Source organism: Anolis carolinensis, chromosome 4 (assembly GCF_035594765.1).
Source record: "Anolis carolinensis isolate JA03-04 chromosome 4, rAnoCar3.1.pri, whole genome shotgun sequence".
In the NCBI taxonomy this organism is placed as follows: Eukaryota; Metazoa; Chordata; class Lepidosauria; order Squamata; family Dactyloidae; genus Anolis; species Anolis carolinensis.
In genome coordinates, this window is record NC_085844.1 from 114,466,209 (window position 1) to 114,490,649 (window position 24,441).

At 41.0% G+C, this 24,441-nt stretch overlaps 1 protein-coding gene across 7 annotated transcripts in view; it reads right to left on the reverse strand.

Annotated features, from left to right (window-relative positions):
• rnf152 (ring finger protein 152) overlaps positions 1-21,084 on the reverse strand; it is an 81,220-nt gene extending 60,136 nt beyond the window's left edge. Inside the window, exons 1-2 of one of the 7 annotated variants that reach the window (XM_008116868.3) lie at positions 21,000-21,084; positions 8,967-9,093 (exon numbers count right to left, since the gene is read on the reverse strand). The gene's annotated coding sequence lies outside the window, so the exon portion shown is untranslated. Of the gene's footprint in view, positions 1-8,966; positions 9,094-9,174; positions 9,558-9,604; positions 9,736-9,885; positions 10,086-13,636; positions 13,767-20,532; positions 20,629-20,999 lie in introns of those variants that run through there. The other 6 variants (XM_008116870.3, XM_003224798.4, XM_008116869.3 and 3 more) reach the window with 6 other exon arrangements.
• Positions 21,085-24,441: the final 3,357 nt, after the last annotated feature.

Genomic DNA, 24,441 nt, shown 5'->3' on the forward strand with positions numbered 1-24,441 from the left:
CACAAACATTTCCAGGGAGGCATATATTTTGAACATTAGTAAGTGAAAGCATGAATATTGAATCCATAAATAAAAGGCAGTCAGGCTGTAGTTTGTGTTGCTACAGCTTTGCCTGCTTACCAACATTGTCTTTTGGGAGTGGGCAGTTCTACTTCTTCTATGCCCCTGCCATAACTGGATCACCCATCAGTCCCAGGACAAAAATACCTGCTACAGGTGGTTCCCAATCTTTTTTTGACCAGGGACAACTTTGACCAGGGACCACTCTCCAACATTAGTACCAAAAGGGTTACGACTCAAAACGAAAAATGAATCACTCTATTTCCAAGTCTACATTATGCAAAACATATTGAAAGAAAGAAGAACTTTATGGATCAGTGTTAGGGTTCCATTGGGGGGAAAATATCTTCTAAAGAAGTGGTTCTCAATCTTTTTTGACCAGGGACACTTTGACCAGGGACCACTCTCCAACATTAGTACCAAAAGGGTTACAAATCAGTTTTTGGTCAACTTTAGATTCGGTTTGGTTATTTGGGGTGCTGATTCAGAAAACTGCATTGGATAGATCACATCAGCTCTAGTTTCTGATACAGAACATATGCCATCCAGTAGTCATCATCTGCTCGCCATATTTAATAATCTAGAGCTAATGTGGTCTGTCCAATGCAATTTTCTGAATCAGCGCCCCAAATAACCCCAGGAACAGACCTAAAAACAAAAACACCAAGGCGCCCCCGCTTCATGGAATGGCTCTGCTCAGGGGAGGGAGGGAGGAGGAGAAGCAGCAGTCAGGAGGCTTGTTGTCATGCCTTTCATGGGTAGTCAGCCTCTCCCCTGCCGATATCTCCATTATCTTGGCATTATAAAAGGGTTTCGCGAGACCAGTCATTCTCGTTGCAACGGTGTAGTAACAGTGAGACCAAGGACCATATTTTAGTTCTTTGAGGCCACTGGTGGTTCACGGACCACAGGTTGGGAACCACTGACCTAGGACTTCATTACATGCAATAAAGCCAGTGTTTGTATACATTTAAGAAACAGCTAACAATAGAGCCTATCACATGACGCAAGTTCACATTGTAGGTACCAGGTATTTTGCCATTTCTAATGTGTGGTCTTTTCCTACGCTTCCTAAGTCAATCAGAAATCAACTTTTAATGCCCCGCATAAAGCGTTTAAAAACGTGGAATTTAACAATGGGAATTCCCCACTGTCTTCTTGTAAAGATAACAATGACGTCGTTCTGGAGGGAGGAGCTGAGACAGGCAGTATAGAATCCTTTCTTCCGCCATAATTTTTAGAACCAAGGAGGAAGGAAAGTAAAGCACATACTTTTTTAACAATGTAAATTTAATAAGAGTTACATTTTGAATTGAGAGATATCTGTACTTAAAAATTGTAATATAGAATAGAAGTAATCCCATTTAATGATCTTGAATTAAAAAGTACTTCCGCAAGAACACACACAGAGGATTTCTTCAAGTAAAAGAAAATGGGGGAGGATACAGTGGGTGGAGAATATCTCCCATGTGATGGGAAGGAAGACGGATAATATTAAAAGAAAGCTGAAAGAAGGAAAACATGTGATTGGTTCTATTTCCAAATGGGGCGTAGAGAAGCTTAAGGGGAAAAACAACAATCCCCAAAGCCTTACTTATTGCATTGGGTGTAGTCCCTAGCCTTTTTCCAGTCAAAAAGTAGGCCCAGACAACCATCATGAATTTCTTCCTCAGAGGAAAAGCAGTTCTTACACTCCAAATCTTTCTAGTCCAAAAGTGAACTTGCTCAACCAATTCAGAGTAAACTAGAACTCAGTTCTTAAAAGTTTCAGAAACCTTGGTGTAAAACCATGGCTACATGTTCATTTCATTTATTTATCTGGAGATTTCCATTCTACTCTTAAGTTCTACTCAAGGCAACTTACAATTTAAAATCAGAATGTCATAAAATCCAACTACGATGAAAAGGCAAGATTACAGACAACCTCTGCAATCTCAACAAAGTATAATCATTATATGAAGCAGGAGACACCTAGCAGACAAAAGCTTGCAGAAGAGGAGCCATTCATATTTCATGGGCAAAAATCTTCTACCTTATTGGTGTAGTAGACATTGAGAAGGCCCTATTTCTTGTAGCTGCCATGTGTATCCCCACCTCCATCCTGGGGGACAATTAATGAGTCCTTTTGATCTTAGGAAACATACAAGATGGAATGGGATGAAATGACAGAGCCACACAAAGTGAATACGACATGAAGGCAAACAGAAAGATCTGAGATTTCTGTCCCACTAAGGCCCACAACTACAGCAAAGAGCTATTTTCCCCATACTACTGCCTCCTCCAGCCCTCCCATGCTTTCAGGATAGGATATGGTCTACCTACTGGTGTCATCTAGCAATAAGACCATCATAGCTTTGGATTTCCAGCAGAGCTACAGCATTAAAAACAAACCACAGGAGAGCGATAGGACACTATGATATGCAGCTTCCCTATATCTTATTACTTGAAAACATGTTCTTTTCCCCCTTATGAATGACATTGTAAACAGGTGTGGTGCCCAATACTATGATTAAAAATCAGTGGTGTTCCCCTTGGACAGATAATATTGCTTCAGAGGCCCAGATACCCCCGAGTGGCAACACATTATGTGTTGTCATTGATAAAAAAAATGCTTTATAAAATTTACTCAAAGCATGCAATATCTCAAAATGAGTCTTCTGCAAAGAGATCAAGGATTATACTAAACACAACCAATAGCTGCCCTTTCTATGGAGAAGGTGTCAGTATTACAGGGAATTATTATTTATTTATACCCTGCTTTTTCTCTCCACAAAGGAGACTCAGGAATTTATTATCCTAAATGTTGTACTCCTAAATGTTGTATTTTCTACTACGAACTGGGGAGGCCCTTCTCATGCTCCTACCGCTGTCTCAAGTACAGTTGGTGGGAAAGAGGGAGAGGGCTTTCTTGGTGGTGGCCCCCCGGCTCTGGAACTCCCTCCTGAAAGAAATTGGATTAGCCTCCACCTTGGCCTCCTTCCGGAAAGGTCTGAAAACTTCGGTATTTGAATGTGCATTTCACTAACTCAGTTACAACTTGACTGAGTCCTTCTACCTCCACCTTATACCCAGCATCTGCACTTTATTACTGGCCCATCTTGCCAGTGTCTACAATATATTTCACATGTATCATTATTGCCCTGCTCAATTCTAAACATGTCCACTGCACTTGACAACTGGTTATTGGTTGTTGTTCAACTTATGTTTTATGATATTTTATACGTTTTTATGTATTAATTTGTCATAATCGGAATGTATTTTATGTTCAATGTTTTTTGTACTATCGAGCTTGTTCCCCACGTATGCCACCCCGGAGCCTTTCAGGAAGATGGGGCGGGGTATAAGAATAAAATTATTATTATTATTATTATTATTATTATTATTATTATTATTACCACTACTACTATCCAGGATATCTTTAACTGCATCCCCTTAATATAAAATATCATATCAATCTACACTGGCATTCAGTATTGCCTATGGCAGTGATGGGCGAGCTTTTGCTCTTGGTGTGTCAAAATTCACCAAAAAACCTAGCATGACTTGGCTGGTGTGTCACTTTGAGAAAAAAACCATAATTTTGCAATATGTATAGTTTAAATAACAAAAATGTATAATTGTAATATTTATCTGTATTTAATAAAAACTATTTAATACCATTATTTCCATGGACAACAATCTTTTGGTACCTCTTGCAGTTTCCACACTGATTTCTCTCTATTCTAGTTTCAATGTAGTCATGAATAATGAATAATATAATAATAATATAATAGTAATATGATAATATGCTACAATAATAGAATAATAGAATGATATAATAATCTCTCTCTCTCTCTCTCTCTCTCTCTCTCTCTCTCTCTCTCTCTCTCTCTATATATATATATATATATATATATATATATATATATATATAAATGTAATGTGCATAATTCCCGTGGAGTAAACAGCAAAACCACTGGACCAAATCACACCAAATTTGGCCACAAAAGACACTGGCATCCAATCAATCTGCATGCGGCAGCATGTCAGCAAAAATGGCTAGATGTGTCAGTGCTGACACGCGTGTCATAGGTTGGCCATCACTGGCCTATGGAAAAGGGATAAGCAAAGGTAAAGGTTTCCCCTTGACATTAAGTGCAGTCGTGTCCGACTCTGGGGGTTGGTGCTCATCTCCATTTCTAAGTCGAATAGCCGGCATTGTCTGTAGACGCCTCCTAGGTCATGTGGCCAGCATGACTGCATAGAGCACCTTTACCTTCCCACCGGAGAGGTACCTATTGATCTACTCACATTTGCATGTTTTCGAACTGCTAGGTTGGCAGAAGCTGGGGCTAATAGCAGGAGCTTACCCTGCTCCTCGGATTCGACCACCGACCTTTTGGTCAGGAAGTTCAGCTGCTCAGTGGTTTTACTCACTACGCCACCGGGGGCTCCATGGAAAAAGGGATATGAGATCAGAAATTATCATAATAGGCAGAATTGGGCAGCAGACTATCCCTGGGGCATATTTACACTGAAAGGTCCTTTTCTAAAAGCACCTGGGACAACTTTTCCTTCTGTTTTTAACAACCCATCTGATGAAAGGATGTGTAAAATTTTGCCTAGTTTGATGTCTTTTGGGGAGCAGCAAGCATAGTGTAGTGATTTGAGCACAAGACTATGAGACCAGGGTTTGAATTTCCACTCGACCATGAAACCCACTGGGTGACTTTGGGAAGTTACTCTACCAGCTTCAGAAAATGACAATGGCAAATCTCTTCTGAACAAATCTTGCCAAACAAACCCAGTCATAGAGTTAAACTTAGGTTGGAAACAACTTGAATATACACAACAAATAAAGGCGTTGCCAAAACACTGATAACCCTAGCTGCTATGCTCCTATTTACCCTGATCAAATAGTCAGGTCTTATGTCATATTCCTTTGACATTGTACCTCTTCCAACCTGCTAACAGTCTCTGAGGGGAATAAAGATGTTCTCCATTCTGCATTAGCATTTGAAACTAGAAAAAGGGTTGGGTAACCTTTATTTCCAAACAGATCATATCACAAGCAATAACAAGAATACATTCTAAAAGAGAATTCTTGACATTAGAGTACATATGTACTAAGATGACCTCAGTCCTCATTTAAAACCTCCATTGAGACTAGGAAAAGGAAATTGGTTATGTTGATTTGAGCTAAATCACAGAGACTCTCTCTACATCTGCTGAAACCAAGTTAGTCACAATAGGAAGAAAACTGAAGCCAGACTCGTTCGCACACCATGGTCTTGCATTATGATCATGACTGACAGAAACCCTCAGGCCCTTATGTTCCCTTCCTCCCTCCCTCCTGCTGCTTGGATACCATAGTATACTCTGATAGCAAACTCATAGGAATTGTTATTAGCGTTATCTTGCGTTTGCTGAAAAAAGCCAGATTTCAAGCATGGATTATGAAGCAAGCATATTCTTAGAAACCATGGTTTAACATATATCTGTACTATTAAGCTCTCTCTCTATATATATAAGCTCTACATATATGTGTGTGTGTGTATATATATTAAGCGCTCTCTCTCTCTCTCTCTCTCTCTCTATATATATATATATATATAGTTTTTAAAGAAGTACAGTGGAGGGAAATCTATAGTTTATATGTAATATGTATATGTGATATGTCTAATAATGGCACTGAATGCTGTTCTGTTCTGTCCTGTCTGTCCAAACGGCATTGAATATTTGCTGTGGATGTGTACTGTGAGTCCCCTTGGGGAGATAGGGTGGAATATAAATAAAGTGTATTATTATTATTATTATTATTATTATTATTATTGTAGAGTCTCACTTATCCAACAATCTGGATTATCCAACGCATTTTTGTAGTCAGTGTTTTCAATACATCGTGATATTTTGGTGCTAAATTCGTAAATACAATAATTACATAGCATTACTGTGTATTGAACTACTTTTTCTGTCAAATTTGTTGTATAACATGATGTCTTGGTGCTTAATTTGTAAAATCATAACCTAATTTGATGTTTAATAGGCTTTTCTTTAATCTCTCCTTATTATCCAAGATATTCGCTTATCCAACGTTCTGCTGGCCCGTTTACGTTGGATAAGCGAGACTCTACTGTATTATTATTTTATGACACAGCAAACAAGATAGATATGCTGGATTTCGTATTATTATTATATACAGAAGGAAAAGAAATGGAGAGGACAGGCCTCCTGCATCTTGGCACTAAAGCCTGGTTTAGTAATAGATGAACATACAGCTTAAAACTTAGTTGTTGCTACTAAGCATTATACTCAGAGTAAACCATATATAGTAAACCTATGCATTGAATATATCCACTTCCCACTTTTCCTCGGAGCCCTCATGCATCAGGTTCCTAGGTGTGATCTCACCCAGAACCAAATTTGCGTTAGCTTTGGCTACATTATTCATTTTGATGTAACCTAAACCCACTAAAGTTAATGAGAGTCACGTCAATGTACGAGACAGGTTTGGGATTTGTGATTTATACAAAACTAAAGACTACCCATTACCCTTACCAGAATCAGGCAATGTTCCCTACATTACATGAATGTCCAGAGTTCGGTGATGTGAACCATCTCCTACAGATGTTGTGACTCTCTTCAAAAGCAGAGATATATGAATGTTAATTTAGTCACTCAAATGTTAGCACGTACCAGTAAACAGTGGCGAGGGATAGAAAAATAGACAAAGTACAGTAGAGTCTCACTTATCCAACATAAACGGGCCGGCAGAACGTTGGATAAGCGAATATGTTGGATAATAAGGAGGGATTAAGGAAAAGCCTATTAAACATCTAATTAGGTTATGCTTTTACAAATTAAGCACCAAAACATCATGTTATACCACAAATTTGACAGAAAAAGAAGTTCAATACACAGTAATGCTATGTAGAAATTACTATATTTACGAACTTGGCACCAAAATATCATGATGTATTGAAAACATTGACTACAAAAAAGCGTTGGATAATCCAGAATGTTGGATAAGCGAGTGTTGGATAAGTGAGACTCTACTGTATCAGGATTTTCTAAAATTCTACTGAAATTATCAGCAAGCACTTACATATAAGTGCTTGCCCTGAAGGCGCAGCGGGTTAAACCACTGAGCTGCTGAACTTGCTGACCAAAAGGTTGGCAGTTCGAATCTGAGGTGCCAGATAAGCTCCCACTGTTAGCCACAGCTTCTACCAACCTAGCAGTTTGAAAACATGCAAATGTGAGATCAATAGGTTCTGCTCCGGCTGGAAGGTAACGGCGCTCCATGCAATCATGCCAGTCACTTGACCTTGGAGGTGTCTACAGACAATGCCGGCTCTTCAGCTTAGAAATGGAGATGAGCACCAACCCCCAGAGTTGGACATGACTAGACTTAATGTTAGGGAAAAACCTTTACCTACCTTACATATAAATGTCAATAGCCACCAAGTTGTGGTTTACTTTTGCTTTAATATATTTATTCCCAATCCATAGAGTCATATTTACCCCAAGGCAACTAACTGCAGATTGGCTCCATACTTTTCTCAAGGTGGCCTCAAAAATATAACCCATAAAAAACCAGCTTTCCTGCAAACCCTACCTATTTTAAAGCTGATTATTCAGGAGCAGTGCTCCATGAACGGCACCCAAAGTTTCCTCTTCTCCTGCTTTCCTTGACAGCTGTAGAAATGTCACCTTGGAAAAGCGGCAGCTGTTACGAATTATCCACTTAGCTGAGCTCTCCCTGGAGTTCTTTAATTTTATTGCAAATGAAGGCACAAGGTGGGAAGGGAGCAGGGAAGAAGTGGGGGAAGCAGGGTTGCAGGAGCCCTCCCTCTCCTTCCCACACCATACCCACCATTTGTTATACATAGATCCAGGCCCAGCTTGCCTTCTTAAGGACAGGCTTGCAAAACTGTTGAAAAGAGTCCCCCATTCAGTAAGGAAGCAAACTTAAGGGATGCAAAAGCAGAATGACAAAAAACAGTACTTAAGGAAAATCAGCCAGAGATTTGATGATAATCCTATATTATATGGGCGAGCTCTTCAGGGAAGGCCTGTGACCTCAACTCAAGAACAAAGATGGAAAGAGAAGACCTGCATGTGTGGTCAAATCTTTCAAGTCATGAAAAGGAATATCTAGATACATTGGTAGTTTCAGACAAGACAAAGAAATCATTTGTAATAGCACTCACACACTTCTATATCAAACATAGCACTAACCTTCAGAAGAAAGGCAGAGATGGGTAACCGATTACACTATTTGCTGAGACAGTGACAAAATAAAGTCATGAATTAAAGAACTGGACAGTTAAAGAAACAAGGAAAAGCCTGGCTCCTTTTACTGTATTTAATTTGCCATATATTACACAAATAAACACACGCACACCCCTTGCATTCCCTGCCCACACAGTCTCAGCAACTTTACTGCATTAATAGTTTTTTCAAGCCTATTCCAAGGAAATATTGAATTGTTTCCAACAGTGGGTTGCCTGTTAGGACAGAACACTATAGTCTTGCATTTACATTTTGAAACTGTGTTTGCCTTTTTAACTCGACAAAATATATTTGCCCCTAATATTAAGTATTTGTTACCATAGATAGAGATTTAAGTTGCTTTAATCTTTGCTTTCTGCTATCGTCACAGTTGAGCAAATAAACAAAAAAAGCTTTGCAATAAATAACCCTGAATAGCTATTAAGCTAAATATTTTTCTCCTTTAGCAGGCATTTGGAGCGAGTAAGAGACCAGTCCCTACTCCAATGCCTGTGCGTTTGTGTGTTAATGAACTGCCGGACTCCCTTCGAAATCAATGGTGATGCAACCCCAGATCTCGGTGCATGGCAACGCTCCAGAGGCAGCGGCACCAACCCAGCAACAGATCCCAAACATATTTTCGGTGGCATTACCTGAACCGCTCATTGCGTTGCCTTCATCCTTTTCTGCATGATGATATCAAGCCGGGGAAAGCGTTCAGCCACTTGCAGGCAGGAGGCGACAACCAGGAAACACCGTTGTGACAGAGCTTTGTTCTGCCTGCAGTGAATTACAGGAAGCCAGGGTTAGACAACAGCAGCAGTAGCAAATTGGGAAATCAAAGTGGAAACGGACACAGACCCGAGGTGGCAGGGGAGCAGAAAATTCAGAATATTCTCCATTTAACAAGCAAGCAAGTTTCTCAGTATCTCCCCTTATCGCTCTTTCACAAAACTGCCTCCCCTTCAGCAATTCCCAGAGAGAGAAACAGACACCCTGTAGCTATTACAGATTAGAGTTGATGGGGATGGAGTAGAGTTGTCTGTCTAGAGAGGGCTATATATAAATACAGCCGCCGATCAACTTGCATAATCAGGCGTTGGGTTATCAGCGCCTGGACTCTCCAGCAAGCAAACCGCAAGCTTGCTCCCCCTTCTTAAAAGAAAACAAACAAAAAGGGTGTGTGGGTTTCAGAACAAAAGCCTCCCCAGACCGAAGGAAGCATGCAAAAACCCTTCTCCCTTCCCTCCCCCTTCTCGATTATTTTGCAACCCGCAATGCACATCTCTACCCCAAGCTCCGGCTCCCTCGCCTTGCCCTTCCAGCGATCGCTTCACCCCTGTCAAGCCAAATCGGCCAAATGAAAAGACCTCAACATCTGTCTCTTCTCCTCTTCCTCCTGGCCCCTCCTCCTCCTCCTCCAGAAAAGAAAGAAAGAGAAGAGAGCTGGAGGTAGAGGAAGAAAACATATACCATCGCCACATATACCATACCCTCCCTGCACTCTCTTGCCTCCTTCCCCCACTCCCAAAAATAAATAATAATAAAGACAACTGCAGCTGGCTGGCTTACTTTTTTCTTTTGGTTTCAAGCTGGGAATCTTGTAAAAAGATGTCCCGGCTGCTAGGAAAGGAGCAAATGTGGGTGGAAGGGGATGCTGCTTTGCTTTCCCACATTTGGCCAAACCTCCAGGAGGCATCTAAGGACATCTTTCATCAGACCAAGACCCTCCTTTCTCTCCCCCCTTCCTTCCGCCTTGCTCTCAGACGCACAATCTTGCCAGAGCTCAAACCCACCCCAGGTGCTCTTCTCTCCACTTTTACCGTCTTGCATGCAAAACGAAATGACCCATTCAATTGCTTTCCCTCCCAACCACCCCCCTAAACTCCAGGAAAAAATAAAAATCTGAGATGTGGAAGGGAAGCTCAGACAGTCTCAGGATCACGCATAATAATACAGTGCATTCCCAGTCCATATCCCCCCATGGAGATTGGTAGGTGGCAGATAAGGGTAGTTTTCAGTTCCTTAGGATTTACAGTAGAGTCTCACTTATCCAACATTCTGGATTATCCAACACATTTTTGTAGTCAATGTTTTCAATACATCATGATATTTTCGTGCTAAATTCGTAAATACAGTAATTACTGCATAGCATTACTGCATATTGAACTACTTTTTCTGTCAAATTTGTTGTATAACATGACTTTTTGGTGCTTAATTTGTAAAATCATAACCTAATTTGATGTTTAATAGGCTTTTCCTTAATCCCTCATTATCCAACCTATTCGCTTATCCAACATTCTGCCGGCCCGTTTATGTTGGATAAGTGAGACTCTACTGTACTCTTAAAAATAGGCCTACCCTGTTTCCCCTAAAATAAGACATCCCCAGAAAATAAGACCTAGTAGAGATTTTGCTGAATTGCTAAATATAAGGCCTCCCCCAAAAGTAAGACCTAGCAAAGTTTTTGTTTGGAAGCATGCCCACTGAACAGAACACCAGAACATGCAGGATCGGTAAATGTACGTACGATAGAGTGTTATACATGGAAATAATGGTAGTAACAAGAAATTCTTGATAGGATTCACAGTTTGTCTGGTTATGCTGGTTTGTGATGACAACCACTGTACAGTATACAATAAATGTTCATTTTTTTGTTCAACAATAAATGTGAATTCTTCTTCATGGAAAAATAAGACATCCCCTGAAAATAAGACCTAGAGCATCTTTGGGGTCAAAAATTAATATAAGACACTGTCTTATTTTCGGGAAAACACGGTATTATTCTACCCTACACTATATTATACCATACACTCTGTATTGATATCAATACTGAAATGGAGTAATTTATTATTTATCAAGACAAATAAAGCCAAACTTAATGTTACAGTTTTACTGTATTATAAAAACAGCTTTGTGAATGGAGTATTAGTTCATTGAGGAATTTTTTTGCCAGTTACTTGAGAGTTCAGGTTGGTTGAGTTCCAGTTAACTGAAAGTAAGAATAATAATTAAATTAAATAATAATAGTAATAATAATGCTCAGTGTATGGTAATAATAATACTCCTAATATTACTAATAATATTTCTCCAGCTTTGCAAGGATCACGTTCTGCTTGGGAGGATTATTATCATTTCCCCAACCAGAATAATAATCATCCCAACCAGAGCATGCTCCTTACAAAGCTGAAGTAGGAATAATAATAGTAATAATAATAATAATCTTCCCAAGCAGAACATGCCCCTTGCAAATCTGGAGTTGTTGTTGTTGTTATTCCTACTCCAAATTTTCAAGGGGCATTTTCTGGTTGGGAAGACTATTACTATTATAATTATTTCTACTTCAGCTTTGCAAGGGGCATGTTCTGCTTGGGAAGACTATTACAGTAGAGTCTCACTTATCCAACATTCGCTTATCCAACGTTCTGGATTATCCAACGCATTTTTGTAGTCAATGTTTTCAATACATCGTGATATTTTGGTACTAAATTCGTAAATACAGTAATTACTACGTAGCATTATTTCGTATTGAACTACTTTTTCTGTCAAATTTGTTGTCTAACATGATGTTTTGGTGCTTAATTTGTAAAATCATAACCTAATTTGATGTTTAATAGGCTTTTTCTTAATCTCTCCTTATTATCCAACATATTCGCTTATCCAGCGTTCTGCCGGCCCGTTTATGTTGGATAAGTGAGACTCTACTGTATTATTATTATTATTATTATTATTATTATTATTATTATTATTGCTCCAGCTTTGTAAGGGGAATGTTTCTGGAAAAAAATATTATCATTTTTCCCCAATCAGAGCATGCAAAATCGGAGTAATAATAAGTGATTATTTCTACCATACACTGAGCATTACTATGTTATTGTTGTTACTACTACTACTCCAACTTTGCAAAGGGCATGTTTCTGGAAGAAAAATATATTATTATTATTATTATTATTATTATTATTATTATTATTATTATTATTTCTCCCCAATCAGAACATACAAAATTAGAGTAATGATAAATGATTATGTCTACCACACACTGAGTAGTAGTAGTAGTAGTACTCCAGCTTTGCAAAGGGCATGTTTCTGCAAGAAAAGTATTACTGTTGTTGTCATTATTATTTCTCCCCAATCAGACCATGCAAAATGGGAGTAAGTGAATCTGTCTACAATGCACTGAGCATTATTATTACTAATACTACTTCAGCTTTGTAAAGGGCATATTTCAGGAAGAATATTATTTCTTCCCAATCAGAACATGCAAAATTGAAGTAATAATAAGTAATTCTGTCTACCATACAGTGAGCATTATTATTACTAATTACTAATACTCCAGCTTTACAAGGGGCATGTTGCTGTTGTGATTATCATTTCTCCCCAATCAGAACATGCAAAATTGGTGTAATAATAAGTAATTCTGTCTACCATACAGTGAGCATTATTATTACTAATTACTAATACTCCAGCTTTACAAGGGGCATGTTGCTGTTGTGATTATCATTTCTCCCCAATCAGAACATGCAAAATTGGAGTAATAATAAGTAATTCTGTCTACCATACAGTGAGCATTATTATTACTAATTACTACTCCAGCTTTACAAGGAGCATGTTGCTGTTGTGATTATCATTTCTCCCCGATCAGAACATGCAAAATTGGGAGTAATAATAATTAATTACTACTACTCCAGCTTTGAAAGGAGCATGTTTCTGCAAGGAAAGTATTATTGTTGTTGTCATTACTATTATCATTTCTCCCCAATCAGACCATGCAAAATCGGAGTAATAAGTTATGTCTACCATACACTGAGCATTATTATTATTACTAATACTGATACTATTCCAGCTTTGCAAGGGGCATGTTTCTGCAAGAAATATTATTATTATTATTATTATTATTATTATTATTATTGTTATTTCTCTCCAATCAGAACATGCAACATTGGAGTAATAAGTGATTCTATACCATACACTGAGCATTATTATTATTATCATTATTTTTATTTCTGCTCCAGGCAGAGCATTATATCCACCTGCAATTCCAATGTCCTTTGCATTAAACATGACCCCAATTCTGCACGAGCCAAGACAAGATTCCCCTCCTTGCAAGACATTCAACAGTTCAGAGACAAGGACTGGAAGCTGATAAAGGAAGGGGCAAAAGGGATTTGCCTGGAGTCTAGACCATGGCTGGAGGCGTCTACACGGTTTAAGCAGTCCACTTTTCTCCCCCGCCCAACCTAACCCTTGCAAGACTGCTGTGTGACTTTGAGGCTGACTTTCTCTCTCTGCTGTAAGAGTTAAGGAAAGCATATGCTGCGCTTACACGGCTCTGATCTCCCTTCTTGCTGCTCACGACGCCTCGCTTTGCCCAGCCTCGCGAAGACATTGAAGACTGAAAGGCAATCTCTCCTCCAAGGAGGGCGGGCGTAGAGAATGCCACGCCCCCTCGCTCTGGCCCCGCCCACTTCACTCCCGCCCCGCCCATTCGAGGAGAGATTGCTCTTAAAGCACCTTCTCCTCCAAAGGAAGTCAATCACACTGTTTTCCACCATTTCTGCTGCCCAAGTTACATTTTGCACCAACAGTGTAGCAAATGGCATCACAGCTTAGGCTTCCTGGTCAAGTAGCCCATTAAGTGTTTTGAACTTCATCTCCCAGAAGCCTCAGCTGCTTTGGCCAGTGAGCAGGGCTTCTGGGAGTTGGAGTCCAACACTCCTGGAAGGCCAGAATAAATATACAGTAGAGTCTCACTTATCCAACACTCGCTTATCCAACGTTCTGGATTATCCAACACATTTTTGTAGTCAATGTTTTCAATATATCGTGATATTTTGGTGCTAAATTCGTAAATACAGTAATTACTACATAGCATTTCTGCGCATTGAACTACTTTTTCTGTCAAATTTGTTATATAACGTGATGTTTTGGTGCTTAATTTGTAAAATCATAACCTATTTTAATGTTTAATAGGCCTTTCCTTAATCTCTCCTTATTACCTACATATTCATTTATCCAACGTTCTGCCGGCCCGTTTATGTTGGATAAGTGAGACTCCACTGTATATGGAGGATTGGCAGCCCAAACAGTTAACAATATTTAGTTGGAGTCTTGTAGATATTGTTCCATATTGAAAACTGCTCTTTGTAGCATTTAAGTCTGGATGATTGCAGTCTATATACAGTAGAGTCTCACTTATCCAACATAAACAGGCCGGCAGAACATTGGATAAGCGAATATGTTGGATAATGAGGAGGAATTAAGGAAAAGCCTATTAAACATCAAATTGGGTTATGATTTTACAAATTAAACACCAAAACATCATGTTTAACAATAAATTTGACAGAAAAAGTAGTTCAATACGCAGTAATGCTATGTAGTAATTACTGTATTTACAAATTTAACACCAAAATATCACGATATATTGTAAACATTGACTACAAAAAAGCGTTGGATAATCCAGAACGTTGGATAAGCGAGTGTTGGATAAGTGAGACTCTACTGTATTTAGTTGGAGTCTTGTAGATATTGTTCCATATTGAAAACTACTCTTTATAGCATTTAAGTCTGGATGATTGCAGTCTATATATCTTTATACTCTGAGTTACTGCTGTGTGTCACTACAGCTAACTGAATTTGATCATCTGTTGTATTACTATTGTTAACATTATTATGTATAGTAAAGGTTTTCCCCTGACGTTAAGTCCAGTGACTGACTCTGGGGGTTGGTGCTCATCTCCATTTCTAAGCTGAAGAGCCGGCGTTGTCCATAGACACCTCCAAGGTCATGTGGCCGGCATGGAGTGCCGTTACCTTCCCGCTGGAGCGGTACCTATTGATCTACTCACATTTGCATGTTTTCGAACTGCTAGGTTGGCAGGAGCTGGGGCTAACAGCGGGTGCTCATTCTGCTCCCGGGATTTGAACCTGGCACCTTTTGGTCCGCAAGTTCAGCAGCTCAGCGCTTTAATGCACTGTGCCACCAGGGGCCCGTTATTATGTATATGATGCTCTAATATACATATTGTTTTCCATGCTTTGAACCTTTATAGTGGTTGTATATTTTTTAGAAATAGCCCAAACAGTGTGCCCTTGCTATCCACTGGACTTGGATATCGAAGTCTGTGGAAGATCAAGTCACACTGTGGGTGGAGTATTCGAAATCCTCAGCGTCATCTGTGTGGTGTGGGTGCATCTACACTAGAATTAATGCTATTTATAATAATAACCTATCTTCTATACCAGTGGTTCCCAAACTTATTTGGCCTGCGGCCCCCTTTCCAGAAAAAATATGACTCAGCGCCGCCTGGAAAGGGGGCATGGCCTAGAGAGGTGGGCGTGGCTCCTGCTCAAGAGGGCGGGGCTGAGCCTCTCCCCTAGTCCAAGATGCAGGACTGGGAGGTGGAGGGGGAGGTGAGCGGGGCCACAAATGGGCGGCCAGGACTGGGATGGGCAGAGTTACGAGCTCTGAGGTAGGGCTGAGCTTCTATCCCTGTCCTGCGGCACCTGCAGGACACAGGGGGCGGGGCTAGAGGAGGGGGCGGGGCCTCTTCCCAAGTGCCTGACAGGGCTGAACCTCTATACCCCGCTCCCGTGTTCTAACAAGCGCCTCAGGGGAGGTAAACAGAGGCTCAGCCCTGTCTCGCGCTCTTGGAAAGAGGCCCCGCCCCTAGCCCGCCCTTTAGTCCTAAAAGGCCTCTCAGGAGAGGTATAGAGGCTCAGCCCTGTCTTGGGCTCTTGGAAGAAGGCCCCGCCCCCTTCCCTAGCTCCACCCTCTGTGTCCCAACAAGAGCCTCAGGAGAGATATAGATTCTCAGCCCTGTCTCCGGCTCTTGGGAAGAAGCCACGCCCACTCCTCTAGCTCCGCCCCCTGTGTGTCCTAACAGGAGCCTCAGGTGCTCACCCCTGTCTCCGGCACTTGGGAAGAGGCCCCACCCCTCCTCTGGCCCCACCCTTGTGTCCTAATAGGTGTCATCACTGCCCCCCTGGATCGCTCCAGCACCTACCAGAGGGCGGTAGCGCCCGCTTTGGGAATCACTGTTCTATACACATAATAAAAGTGAAAATGTGCACGCATGTATGTGGCAGAGGGTTCCACTTCCACAAACAACTACAACCCACAGTGCTAAGGAGCCACCAAAAGCACTCCCTCCAATGACATTTCAGGTTATAGCAAGCGCCATGAACATGTAGCCCAAACCCTGCCAATGTCCTCCTCAAACACTACAGCCCACCACCCAAGGAATACTTTCATTTGGGGACCGTTTCAGCCTAGATTTCATCCTAGAAACATCCCAATGTTCCTGACTGTCTCCACTGGTGTGGAATTTGCATGATCCTGCCCACTGTCTCTCCTTTAACCCTTTTCTACTCTTTTCTACTCTTGTCTACATAACAAACAGAGCAGAACTAAGCAGCAACTATACATACTGGAGGAGTTTGGAGGACTTACTCCACATGATGGAAGTTGCAGTTCACCCTGCATTAAGTCAGAGCACTGTGACCCCCACTGACAATGGGCCTGGACCACATTTGTCCCACAAAATCCCCATGACCAAAGAAAAATACTAGAGGGGTTTGGGAGGAATTCACCTTGATTTATAGCCGTTGTAGATACTGGGATTTATAGTTCACCTGCAATCAAAGAGCACTCTGGACCTCACCAACGATGGCCCTGGACCCCACTTGGAACACAACAAAAAATGCAGGAGGGCTTTGCGGGAAATTCACCTTGATTTATAGGAATTGTAGTTCACCTACATCCAGAGAGCACTGTGAACGCAAACAACAATGGATCTGCACCAAATTTGACACGCATAACCAATAGGCCCAAATTTGAATACTGGTGGATTTGGGGGTGGAATTGGCCTTGACATTTGTTAGCTGTAGGTATTGGGATTTATAGTTCACCTGCCATCAAAGCGCACTCCGAACCCCACCAGTGATGGACCTGGACCTAACTTGGCACACAGAATCCCCCATTGGAGGGATTTGATGGGACTGACCCACCATGGTGGGAGTTGTAATTCATCCTGCTGCTGGAAAGCATACTGAACCCCAACAATGATGCCTCTAGAGGAAATTTACCCAATATGACAAACTTTAAATATTGATAGAGTTTCAGGTGGTTAATCTGGCATGATGTGAGTTGTAGTTCACCCACAACTTTATGCATTTTGTAAAATAAAAAAAATACTTCTTTTAATAACCGGGTAACCAAACTAGTAATATAATAATAATGTTGGGGACTGGCCCGGCAGGGAAGTAAAGGAGAGAATTCCAAGAGACCAATAAAATAAGCCTTTTTATTGTTATCACAACTAATGATAAGGCAAACAGCCATAGGCACCCACTTTAATGGGTCCGTACCATGCAAATGGCCGTCACAAAAGCATGTTGCAGCAAACAAAAAATATATACCTTTGGCTTATCTAAAATTGACCAATGGCTGAGGGTTTTCCTCACCTCCCACACCCACTTGGCATAAGTGATACCTGTGACCTCACTTGTTAATTTCAAGCTAACTTTTGGTCTTAGAACTTTCTGGAGAAAGGCACCAGCTCACAGGAAGGCAGAGGCAAAGCCACATAGGCAAAATTTTACTAATTTCTGGCTTATGGTCCCTTCAATAATACCCTTTATAACCCGCCCTATCATAAATCTTTATTTATATGCTGCTTTTCTCCCGCAAAAGGACACAAAGCGGCTTTCAACATGTTAAAATACAATACAAAATCAACAACATCAAAGGGACAAATATAAAACACTATAAGCATTCAATAAAACATAAATTAGCATTTAAAACAATATACATTATTGTAGCGATTTGACACCATTTTCACTGCTATGGCTCAATGCTATGGATTTTTGGGCGTTGTTGGAGTTTGGTGACGCACCAGCACTCTTTGGCAGAGAAGGCGACAGGCCTTTTTAAAACTACAACTTCCAGGATTTTCCATAGCATCAAGCCACATGTGTGAAACATTAACCCCACGGGCCAAATCCAGCCTGTCACATCATTTTATGTGGCCCGCAACGCTTTCAATGCCAGGACAACATAGGCCCTTTCCACACTGCCATATAATCCAGATTATCCAGTCAGATACTCCACATGATCTGTTTTGAACTGTATTTTATGGCAGTTATATAATCAAGTTCAAAGAAAATAATCTGGATTTTATATGGCAGTGTAGAAGTGGGCATAGTTACATTTTTATTATCATCATCATCATCATCATCATCATTATTATTATGTTTATTTATACCCTGCTTTTTCTCTCCACAAGGAGACTCTTCCTACAGTCTTACAATTACCAGTTATGAAGGCTACCATAAGGCTGATGTGGCCCTCGGTGAAAATGAGTTTGACACCGCTGATTTAAAACATGGCAGTTGTTGTCAAACTGCATTAATTATACAGTGTAAATATACCCTACAGTGCTGCTAGATTGGGAATTTGTGAACTGAAGGGAAATGTTGTGTACAAACTTCTCATTTGAAGTAGCCAATGAAGTGGGTTGAACACTGAACTACAACTCTGGAGACCAGAGTTCAAATCCCAGCTTGGTTATGGAAACCCACTGGCTGATCTTAGCCAAGTCACACTATCTCAGCCTCAGAGGAAGGCAAGGGCAAACCTCTTCTGCACAAATCTTGCCCTGTGATAGGGTCACCTTAGTTGGGAACAAGTTAGGTCAGCAGTTTTATCAGACTGTGTTACGTGGAAACCTGGGATTCCGTGAAAGCATCATAGAGGTTCCAAGAAAAAAAAACTTTGTTGAAGATCTTATTGAAATTCAATGCACCTCTGATTTCAAAACGAAATATGAATCACTTTATTTCCAAAGCTACATTATGCAAAACATATTGAAAGAAGCAAGAGCTTTATGGATCCACAGTGTTAGGGTTCCATTGGGAGAAAATGTCTTCTGAATCAGTGGTTCCCAACCTTTCTTTGACCAGGGACCACTTTTACCAGGGACCACTCTCCAACATTAGTATCAAAAGGGTTACAAATCAGTTTTTGGTCAGGTTTAGATTCGGTTTGGTTATTTGGGGTGCTGATTCAGAAAATTGCACTGGATAGACCACATCAGCTCTAGTTTCTGATACAGAACATATGCCATCCAGTTGTCACCATCTTCTCACCCACATAAAACCATATTTAATAATCTAGACCTGATGTGGTCTATCCAATGTAATTTTCTGCACCCCAAATAACCCCAGGAATAGGCCTAAAAATGAAGACACCAAGGCACCCCCGCTCAGAGGGAGGGAAGAGGAGGAGAAGCAGCAGTTAGGAGACTTGTTGGGTACCCTTTTGTGGGTAGTCAGCCTCTCCCCTCTCCATTGCCTCGACACTATAAGAGGATTTCATGAGAGCAGTCGCTCTTGTTGCAATAGTGTAGTGACAGTGAGGCCGTGGACCATATTTTAGTTCTTGGGGACCATTGGTGATCCACAAACTACGAGTTGGGAACCACTGTTCTAAAGGGTTCCACTGTCGCACCTCAGGTTAGCTTCACCTTGCTAAAAACACTAGGCTGCACACAAAATGTAGTCTTTTGTGGTTTACTAGAAAATAGGCAAAAGATAGTTCATAAAAGGTAAAAGTTCAGTTTCAAAAGATAGTTACAAAAACAAGACTGTAAGCAATGAATCCATAGAAACATTAGGCATGAAACAAGGTCCTTTTCAAAGAAGCCAAAGTCCCAGCAACCTATGCCATCACACCCAGGCACCTTTTAAAGCTTTGAGATGTGCTTCTTCCTTTGCCCAGGTGAACTGCGGGGCCTTACTTAGAAGCTCTGGAAATCCCAGTAACCAAAGGCACTTTAAGTTGAACAATCAAACAAAATTTTATTTTCACAAAGTCCTTAGCAGACTTGGCACACGTAATTAAGGTTGCAAAAATAAACAGTCAACTTATAAAACCTTGCAGATGTTCCTTTCTTGCTTTTCCCTTTTAGTTGCTGGGTTAACTTCCACCAAAGGCGAAGAGATCCTGAGATCCACTTTACACTAGCCCTGAGCTGCTATCAGAAAGGTCTATAACTATCTAAGCTCAAAGCTAGTTTTTGAGGCGAAGTTGGTAGGGCTTCTTCCAGTGACAAAGAAATCTGGAGATATTCTCTGCCCCAGTGCCAAGCTACTCTTTGTAGAAAGAACAGGTCTTTCCCTATCTATGCTCAGCACTGGTTTTAAAGGCAAGTCAGTACTTACATGGCCTTTACAGAGTTGGCCTGGCTTGGCCACACAAGCACATCTAAGTTGTTTCTTCTTCAGTCTAGAAGGCAGAAGAGGCTTCTCAAAATGGAGCCTTCTTTCCCCAGAAAAAGGGGCGGTCTCCAAAACAAACTGATACATTTGCAGGCTGCAAGCAGCAAAGACTTTGCTGAGCTGGCTACAAACTCTGCTAATAGCCTAACTATCAGACTGCTGCAGAATCTGCAGCAACCCTGGAGCAAATGCAAACAGGTGCTATTTTCTACAGCTATGGAAAAATGCAAACCAAACATCTGTGGGACAGAACACAACCAGAATACATCCAGGCTATACGATAATACAGGAAAGCAAACTTGGTATAAGAAAGCAGACTTAGCTCTTGATTCAAGCGAGGAAATTTCTTCGACAGAGATTTCCCTCTCAGCAGACTGTTTTAATAGCATGATATGAAGGCATTTCTTTACCCTTTGACCTCCCTCTTATTTGCTATTCGGAGGCTTCTGCACAACCCCCGAAATTCCAACCAACTAGCCTGATCGAGAGAAGCAGCCTCATCATCAATGCCACTGACATCAAGGCCACTGAGCTCGTTAGTGTTATCAAGCTGAGGCTGGGAGCTGCTTCTTGCACCTGAAAACCATCATCAGAAACAACAACATTTCTTTCCATGGGAAAAACTCCCTGCTCTTCATTTCCCACAGTAGGAACACTCTGCACCTGAATCCCATAATTCCCATCAGAGTCACACAAAGGCAAAGGCTGAGTCACAACACCCACCACAACAACAAAAACTTAGTGAACTTAGGTACCCAACAAGCTTGTTGGTTTAGTTATAATTCTTTGTTTATTTTATTTTTATCCCACTTTTATCCCAATATAGTGATTCAAGGAGGCTAACTATAAACACGGCACAATGCAAATTATTACAATGCAAATGCATTAAGATATAAATATATAAAAAAATTAAAAAACAGAAGATGCATCCCATAGCTGAAGTGCTATGCTCAGTCGGTAGCCAGAGACAAATACACACACAGGATGTAGAGGAAGGAAAACAGCCGTGACGTTCAAGACAAAGCACTCTGTCAACAGTCTTTCAAATCTATGTGTTTGGTTTAGAAAAGCCTAAGGATAATAAAGACAACAAAGTGAGCATACAGGGATAGTTATACATAGAATAGAACCACGGAAATCAACAGGACTTAAAAATGACTGCCTTAAATTGGTGGATTTCAGCATAGAATCATAGAGTTCGAAGAGACCTCATGGAACATCCAGTCCAACCTCCTACCAAGAAGCAGGAAAATCGCATTCAAAGCATTCCCAAACAGATGGCCATCCAGTCTCTGTTTTAAAGCCTCTAGGATCAAATCTAGAATGTGTCCATACTGGAGAATTAATGCAATTTGGCACCACTCTAACTGCCATTGCTCTATGCTCTGGGATCCTGGGAGTTGTAGTTTTACAAGCTCTTTAACCTTCTCTGCCAAAGAGTGATGGTGCCTCACCAATTGACAACTAAACTTCTATTGCATTGAGTAGGGGTCCTCAAACTTTTTAAGTGGAGGGCCGATTCACAGTCCCTCAGACTGTTGGGGGGCCGGACTACGAAGAAATAGTAAAAACTTAGGATTGTTTTTGTGTGCCTTCAAGTCATTTCAGACTTAGGGCAGCCATAAGTCTAAAGTTTAGGACAGGGGCCTGGGAAATGACCTTGGAGGGCTGCATCCGGCCCATGGGCCTTAGTTTGAGGACCCCTGATCTAGACGATCTCATAAGACCATAGGTAAACAAAGAGACCTCCAAAGATCATCTAGATGGTCTCATAAGACCATAGGTAAGGAAAGGGACCCTCAAAAGCCATCTAGATGGTCTCATAAGGCCATCAGAAGACCATAAATAAGGAAAGGGACCCTCAAAGACCATCTAGATGGTCTCATAGGAACATAGGTAAGGAAAGTGACCACCAATAGCCATCTAGATGGTCTCATAAGGCCATCAGAAGACAATAGATAAGGAAAGGGACCCTCAAAGACCATCTCGATGGTCTCATAGGAACATAGGTAAGGAAAGTGACCTCCAAAAGCCATCTAGATGGTCTCATAAGGCCATAGCTAAGCAAAGGACCTTCAAAGACCATCTAGACAATCTCATAAGACCATAGGTAAGCAACAAGACCTCCAAAAACCAAGTAGACTTAGGTCAACCCTAAGTCTAAAGTTTAGGACAGGGGCCAGGTAAATGACCTTGGAGGGCTGCATCCAGCCCATGGGCCTTAGTTTGGGGACCCCTGATCTAGACGATCTCATAAGACCATAGGTAAACAAAGAGACCTCCAAAGACCATCTAGATGGTCTCATAAGACCATAGGTAAGGAAAGGGATCCTCAAAAGCCATCTAGATGGTCTCATAAGGCCATCAGAAGACCATAAATAAGGAAAGGTACCCTCAAAGACCATCTAGATGGTCTCATAGGAACATAGGTAAGGAAAGTGACCACCAATAGCCATCTAGATGGTCTCATAAGGCCATCAGAAGACAATAGATAAGGAAAGGGACCCTCAAAGACCATCTCGATGGTCTCATAGGAACATAGGTAAGGAAAGTGACCACCAAAAGCCATCTAGATGGTCTCATAAGGCCATAGCTAAGCAAAGAGACCTTCAAAGACCATCTAGACAATCTCATAAGACCATAGGTAAGCAACGAGACCTCCAAAAACCAAGTAGACTTAGGTCAACCCTAAGTCTAAAGTTTAGGACAGGGGCCAGGTAAATGACCTTGGAGGGCTGCATCCGGCCCATGGGCCTTAGTTTGGGGACCCCTGGCATTGAGCCATGGCAGTTAAAGTGGTGTCAGAATGCATTAATTCTACAGTGCAACCCCTTTTCTTAACTAGCCTTGTAGATGCAGCCCATAGTAACTCAGGGGATTACTTATTTTTCTACCAGATCTTCCGTGTCTTTTAACAATTTGGCTGTTAAAAGTTCGACAGGAGAGCAAGTGACTGCCTTTCGAAGCTGGGGTATGAAACATACAGCAGAAGTGCACAATTCACAGTCCTCAGCACTTTTCAAGAAATTAAGCACATAAACTTACTCAAGTTGTCTTTGGAGACTACAAGAACCACTGCTTCTCCTTGAAGGCTGGCAATAACATCCTCAATTACCCGTCCACAGAGTTTGATTTACAACATGCAAACTTTATCAGATTCCAGAATTTCCTGAATCCTTTATCAGTTGCAATGCAATAGGTGATGCTCATGGGCTTAAGAGCTGTCATCTGTTGAATCTCATGTTGCTTGACACTATCATGTAATGATCTCCAGATCCGACTGACATTCCAGGGAGACATGGACATTCTCAACAAGATAGTAACTATTCTTGTAGTCTTGAATGTTATCACTGCGGCAGGGACCACTTTCCAACACAATTTTCTCCCCAATGTTATTCCCACAGACAATAAATGATTGTGTTGTCAAAGGCTTTCATGACCAGAATCACAGGGTTGCTGTGAGTTTTACGGGCTGTATGGCCTTGTTCCAGAAGCATTCTCTCCTGAAGTATCACCCACATCTATAGCAGACATTTTCAGAGGTTGTGAGGTTTGTTGAACACATTGAACATTTCTACGGGGAGAAACTGTTCCAAGTACCAAAAGACCTCACATCCTCTGAGGATGCCTGCCATAGCTGTGGGTGAAACATCAAGAGAGAATGCTTCTGGATCATGGCCATACAGCCCGGAAAACTCACAGCAACCCAATAAATGATTGTTATTATTTATTTATTTATTTATTTATTATTTACAGCATTTATATTCCGCCCTTCTTACCTCGAAGGGGACTCAGGGCGGATCACATTACACATATAGGCAAACATTCAATGCCTTTTAACATAGAACAAAG